At 37.2% G+C, this 5,450-nt stretch overlaps 1 long non-coding RNA gene across 1 annotated transcript; it reads left to right on the top strand.

Annotated features, from left to right (window-relative positions):
• The first annotated feature begins 1,696 nt into the window (after positions 1–1,696).
• LOC307085122 lies at positions 1,697–4,477 on the top strand. Its single transcript, XR_013812348.1, has 2 exons — positions 1,697–1,772; positions 3,578–4,477. It is a non-coding gene; the product is annotated as an uncharacterized lncRNA (long non-coding RNA).
• Positions 4,478–5,450: the final 973 nt, after the last annotated feature.

Here is a 5,450-nt window from a genome sequence, read left to right as displayed (position 1 = left end):
AGTCTTTGGTGGTCGCTGTGGTCGGCCCTGCTTCTGCCTATCTGCGGTCGTTCCTTTTTGACAGCAGGGGCTATTAGTATCCATGCTTCATATTAATTTCATTTTTTTTCAAAGCTTAATATTCTGGAAGTATTGAGCGTGTAGGCCTACTAATAATTTGACAAATGTGGTATGATACGAAAAGTGTTGCGGTCTGTTAATTTAGTCACAACGTTTCTTTATATTAAATTGACCTTCAAATCCACTAATTTAAATATATATACATTTGAATATATATATATAGACAGATAGATATAGATATATATGAAATATAGCCTAATTAAACAATTTGGTAGACTTTGTGCCACCTACTCTCGACCTATAAGCCAACATGCGTATTTGTTTCCTGCAGGCCTAATGTTTTCTTTTTCTGTCTTTGTCTGAAATAACCGTCTCTTCTCTGAGTCTCTATTGACCCTTCTGCCTAATGTTAAATGAAGTTCTGCAATAAATTCTGCCTGGTTAAACTGGTCGTGTGTGACTTGCTTTTGAGGTTCTCCAGATTGACCGGCCCCCTCTGTCTGGGTTTGGTGGAGTTCACGTACTATTATACTCAGTGGCGATTTTAGCCTGAAATTTCTGGTGGGGCAAATTTATATGACGTCATATTACGTCACAAAAATAGAGGTAGCTGATTATTATAACAGTAGGCCTACGTATATAGACCAGTCAGGTATACTATGGGCTGCATTTTGAGTGCCAGCAGGGAGCAGACATCCTATTTCAAATACATTTCACATGCTTTAGCGCTCAGTACAACACAAAGATGTTGCCTATAATAATAATAATAATAGTATTGCATTATATTTTAAACGCACTATTCGTTCCAAAGAATCTCAGAGCGCCAACATGGTACGCACTATAATACAGCATTAAAGTAAAACAATTAGACAGACACATAGCTTCAATAACTTCCATAATTTATTAAACAAAAAAGACGATCTCCTTCAGCTCAAAAAAAAAAAAAAAAAAGGTTTTGACTCACCAATGCCGATCACTTAAAAAGGAAGTTGGCTCGACGGTTCTTTGCTTGAGCAAACCTCTCGATTACTTCGTTGTTAAAATCCAGCAGTCCATTAATGAAGGTGTTTTCAATAGAAAGCATGGAGAGGGCGTTCAGTCTCTTCTGTCCCATCGTGTTCCTAGTGAAAGTCTTTATCCTTTTCAGCGTTGAAAAGTTCCTCTCAGACTCCGCAGACGTCACACACACACACACACACACACACACACACACACACACACACACACACACACCATTAGCCCACACTAGACATATGGCAGATAAAGATATATATATATATATATATATATATATATATATATATATATATATATATATATATATATATATATATATATATATATATATATATATATATATATATCCTTGCTAAGCCTAGTGAATAAATAGTAGTACCTCCATAGTGGAGGAGAAATAATTAAATTATTATTATTATTTTTATTATTATTAGTAGTAGTAGTAATAGTAGTAGTAGGAGAGACAGAGAGAGACAGAGAAAGGGAGAGAGACTGAGAGAGAAAAGTCAGGGAGATGGAGAGAGACAGAAGAGCGAGAGACAGAGGCCCAAACTGCTGGAGGTTTAATCAGCCAATCAAAATGAGCTGTGGTCCAGTATCTGGAGCCTGGATCTGATGAGTCATTGTCCCGCAAAACTGGTTATAAAACACAGAGAGCCCTGCCAAGGTTACACTCACAGAAAAAACAACAACATGTAAGTATGACATCTTAAATAGTTACAGATTAGAAAGAGGACACATTTCTCTACGTTATGATGCATCAATTGTTTATGAGACGTAAAAGTTGTGGAAGTTCCAGGGTTGGAGTTTAAAATAATGTTAAGAACTAGACAATCCATTTCCTGCAGAAAATGCGGTGAGTGCTGTAGTACAAAGGGAGGTTGAAAATATTTTTTAATAAAGTCACATAGATTAAGACATGAAGAAAAACCGCCGAATCTGGGAACACTGCCTGAACGTCCTCCAAAAGTAGCCCAATCTGGCGGGAAAAAGCGTCCAGTCTTGCAATACTGCTGAACGTGATCAGGCTCAAAAGTCAACGTAAATCAATGAGACCAACTGAAAACTATGAAACTAAAACTGTGATTCTGAATAAAGTTTAAATGATGTCGAAATTCCGTTTGGATAATATTGAAGATACAAGTCTGTAGATTTGTTAGATGATTTGAACGAAGGTAAATGCTTGAAATTTGACCGAGTTACGATGTCCCAAGTGATTTAAGCGTCAGAATGGGCAGACGGATTCAATGGGACCAACTGTAGAATATGACAGTTTGAAACTAAAACGGTGATTCTCAAGGAAGTTTGAATGATATCGAAATTCCGTTTAGACATTATTGAAGATACAAGTGTGTAGATTTGTTTAATGGTTTGAACGAAGATAAACGGTTGAAAATTGATTAAGTTACGTCTTAAACAGTTGAAGTACCATGTTACTCCCATGTTAAAAAAAGATCATATTTTAAAAGGAAAATATGTTAAAAAGTAGTAAATATTTAAAAAATCTGATTCCAAGCTATTCTGAATATTTTAAAATTTGAATGGTGAAAAATTGAGGAAGGAGATAGGTCCCAAAGTTTGTAGGGAATAATAAAGAAAGAAAGAAAGAATAAAACTTATGAAGAACAATAGTTGAGCGCTGCATGTAGCACTCACCTAATAATGAAGAATAAAAAAGGCAGCATTAGATTAGTTGATTACATAACACACCCTAAGTGACGCAATACACACCAATTATAAGCTCAGAAAAGGAGTGAAAGTAGCATAAAAGTTAACATGTGACTGTTCAAAAGCTGTTAAACATTTTTAAAAAGCAGAATAATGTCTAGGAACCCGTTTAAACTTTAAATGAAGTTTGTAGCTGAAAGAATGCGTAAGGAGCATTTCAAAGTTGAAGAGGATTTGAGGATTATGCCCATTGTTAAAGAAAAAATATAGGTTGTTTGTAAATTTTTACCTTACTTTCTTTCAAGGAGTAAAAATTCACAACATTTCTTTATGTTGAATTGACTTTAAAATCGACACATTTTAATATAGTATAGTTTTTATAGACATGTCTTTAATACTAAAGACATGTCTGCCTGTAGAATAGTAAACAAGTTCTTATCTGGTGCTCCAACTGATGCAATGATATGAGGATAAATAACTTAGTATAACAAACACACCTGTTTTTGGAAATTTGTAGATCGTCTAATTCGTTGTAGAATTTATTGTATGCTTTAGTTGTTCTCTGCTTATTCTAGAAGTAAAAATTATTTGATGTTATAAGAATTTGATAAGATTATAAAATACTATATATTGTGCTTTATATTGCATACTGTCGGTATGTAATACTGTCACAGTATGCAATACATCATCAAAATACTGTCAGTTCTTTAAGTAGGCCAATTTAGTTACTTAGGCCTACTAAGAGCCCTAAAGTAGTTTCCGCTATTTGCCATGGTAGATCTAGGAGCCAGAAGTGGGGGTTGCACACATCTGACCCTGCTTGTGTTTCCAGATAACCAGAGTTATGGCCGGGTACCAGCGCTGCATCTCCCTGGCCTTGGCGTGTCTCTTGCTGTGCCACTACTCCCTTGAAGTCAAACGTCCTAAAACACAGTACAAAAGTAGGGCGTCGTACAAAAGAATGGGGCCATACAAAAGTAGTGGGTCATACAAAAGCAAGGCGTGCACTTACCACAAATCAAGTAAGGCCTACAAATCATTCCTCAACCAGCATGTCCGCGAGGGAGCACCCAAATCCGCGAATGCGGACGAATGGCTGAAGTTCCTTGGAAAAAACGGCCTCACTGGGCCCGTAAAGTCCTTCCTGAAGTACGACGACCTGAGAAAGGTGAAGGCGGTGTGCAGCAACAAGGGGGGCAAGCAGTACATGACGGCAAAGAAGCTGTGCATCAGCAACAACAAATTCGTTTTTTTCACGGTGCGCAGAAATCGGAATGGTAAAGAAAACGTCTACAGCGTCATAGAGGAGCACAAGCACCTGATTCTGGCCTGTGAAAATTGTCTGCCCATCCACTTCGAGCAGAACCCGAATAACAACACGCCTGTTGCCAAGAATAAAGGCTGTCGAGACGGCACAGCAAAATAGACATGTCTTTGGTGGTCGCTGTAGTCCGCCCTGCTTCTGCCTATGTGCAGTCAGTCGTTCCTTTTTGACAGCAGGGGCTTTTAGTGTCCACGCTTCATATTAATCTTATTTTTTTCAAAGCTAAATATTCTGGAAGAATTCAGCATGTAGGCCTACTACTAATTTGACAAATGTGGTATGATATGAAAAGCGTTCCGGTCTGTTTAATTATTTCAAAGTGTAAACATTCAGAATTTTTTTTTTTATCCTGAATTGACCTTCAAATCCACACATTTACAAGTAAATAAAAGTATATATATATGTAACCCTAATGTCCCGGTGTCTCTCTATGACCCTGGACTCTGCGTTGTGTTTGGTTGTTTGGTGTGATGGGTAGAGAAGGACCACGGGACACAGTTGTTCGGGATTGTGGGAGACGCTTGGCAATTTATTCCCCAACAGTGGAAAGTCTTCAATATGGCCTTGTATCTTGTATCCCTTGTATCCATGAGGGTCAAACAGGAAACAAGAAGGCACCCACACGATCTACGTTGGCGCACACACGTGAACTACGGTGGCACACAAGGGACACAATATTATAATCGTGGTAAACAGCGCCACATGGTGGCCTGTCTAATTAACAACCTTACATATATATATGTATGATATACTGTATGTATTTATGAAAATCAACTTGTAGCCTGATTAAATAGTTTGGTAGACTTTGTGCCACATACTCTCGACCTATAAGCCAACATGAGTATTTGTTTCCTGTAGGCCTACTGCTTTCTTTTTCTGGCTTTCTCTGATCTAACCATCTCTTCTCTGAGTCGCTATTGACCCTTCTGCCTCATGTTATATGAAGTTCTGCAATAAATTCTGACTGGTTAAACTGGTCGTGGGTGACTTGCTTTTGAGGTTCTCCAGGGTGACCGGCCCCCTCTGCCTGGGTTTGGTGGAGTTCACGTACGCCGAGAGATGAATCGTGGCTTTCCTTGAGCTCTGTCGCCCTCTATCGGCTACAGTACCAAACGTGGACATTCTATGGGGGAGATAAAGTCAAAGATTAGTTTTCTTACATTGAATATACTATATATATATATATATATATATATATATATATATATATATATATATATATATATATATATATATATATATATATATATATATATATATATATTTATATATATATATATATTTAATATAATATATTAAAGACTTGCAGAACATATGCAGACTTGTGTTCTCTATGGATCATGGGACATGTGTGTTTATAGATTTATTGTGCGAACATTAT

This window comes from Pollachius pollachius, assembly GCF_949987615.1.
Source record: "Pollachius pollachius genome assembly, chromosome: 13".
Lineage (NCBI taxonomy): Eukaryota > Metazoa > Chordata > Actinopteri > Gadiformes > Gadidae > Pollachius > Pollachius pollachius.
This window is presented reverse-complemented; position numbering and strand designations above follow the sequence as displayed.